Here is a 1,734-nt window from a genome sequence, read left to right on the forward strand (position 1 = left end):
CCCATCAGCAAAGGAAGGTCCCAAGCAAGGGCTTTCCTCCTGAGGGCTTTACTCCATTTGCATTATCATGGTGAACTCTACTTTGAGGAGGCAGCTCTGCCCCAGTCGCATTTTGAGTGCCTTCCAACCTGAGGGGCTTATTTTCTGGCACTATATCTGTTATTCATAAGGTTTTCAGTGTCTAAAGATTCAGAAGTAGTTTGTCTCTCTTTCTTTGTAGACCTTTTTCGTCTGGAAGCTCATCTAAAACCTGTCCACTTGGGTGATCCTGCTGGTGGTATTTATAATACCCATGGTATAAGCTTCCAGAATCATAGCAAAACTCACAAGCCATCACAGCATGACAAACTGACAGATGAGTGGTGGCATTGGACTGATAGCTATCAGTAACTTGGTGGAGTATCCTAGTAGCCACTGGAATAGTGACTTGGTTAAATGCCACTTATGCTCCCATAGGAATATCAACTCTCCTTAAGACCATGGATGTGAGCTGTGAAAAAAGTGGCAAGAGAGGAAAAGAAGTCGGCTATTTGAAGTTGCCTACTTATTTGGACTTAGGCCATATGTGTCACTTTCTCTTGATAATGGAGTGCTTCTGGCTGCCCCTAATTTTATGGCAGGGAAGATCAGATAACACCTGGCTCATTATAGGCAGCTTAAGTCACATGGTTACCTGGTGTGCCATAGCCAGGCATCCAATTTCACCAGACCCCTGGAGGGAGCCATGAGCTATGTCTTGAAAAGGAGAATAACAATTTGCTGAAGGAGGGTATAACTTTACTTTAAAATCCAACTCCTGAGTTATACAGGCCAAAGACAGAAGTACTTATTCTGCAGTCTGAGCTGGTAGAAGAAACTTTTCTCCTTTTACCGCTTAGTTATCTAATATTGCTTTAACAGAAATATCACAAGTGGATAGCTTTAACAACCAAAAATTTATTCTCTCAGTTTAGGTGGCTACAAGTTCAAGTTCAGAACTCCAGCTCTAGGGGAAGGCTTTCTCCTTCTCTGCTCTAGGAAAAGGTCCTTGTCTTCTTTCAGCATCTGTAGGTCCATTATTAGAGTCCTGGTGTGGTACTGAAGGATAAGCACTAGACTGCAAGGTTGGTTTGGACCACAAGGTTGGCAGTTCAAATCCACCAGCCACTCCTCAGAAACCCTATACAGGATCACCATAAGTCAGAACTAACTCAATGGCACTTAACAACAACAAGGTCCATTATTCCTTGGAGATCCTCATACATCTTGGCATAAATATTCCCCTGGATCTATGAGCTTCACAATGCAGGGACTCCAACTCCTAAGAACACACTTCACTCTTAACCTCTTCTACCTTGATGGTAGTAGGTTCCTCTCTCTCTGCTCACTTCTCTTGCCTTTTATAAGAGATTGGCTCAAGATATAACCTAGAGTTGTAGAGTGAATCTGATTCTCAGTAACATAAAAGTAAAGATTTACAATACATTGGATCATTACATTAGATGAGGGCTGATCACATCAGATCAGATCATAGGAGTGATTGCATCGTATTCAATCTCATCATGGAAGTGATAACTACATCTTAACTGCTAAGCCACTGAGGATCCTGGCTTAGTAGTTGACACAAAACCTGAGTTATCACACTCCCCTAAAGTTGGCAGCTTTCAAGTAACCCAGTTGTTGTTGTTGTTGTTGTCAGATGCCATCGAGTCGGAACCAACTCATAGTGACCCCATGCACAGCAGAACGAAACAA

The sequence above is a fragment of the Chrysochloris asiatica genome, unplaced genomic scaffold, assembly GCF_000296735.1.
Source record: "Chrysochloris asiatica unplaced genomic scaffold, ChrAsi1.0 scaffold00242, whole genome shotgun sequence".
NCBI lineage: Eukaryota > Metazoa > Chordata > Mammalia > Afrosoricida > Chrysochloridae > Chrysochloris > Chrysochloris asiatica.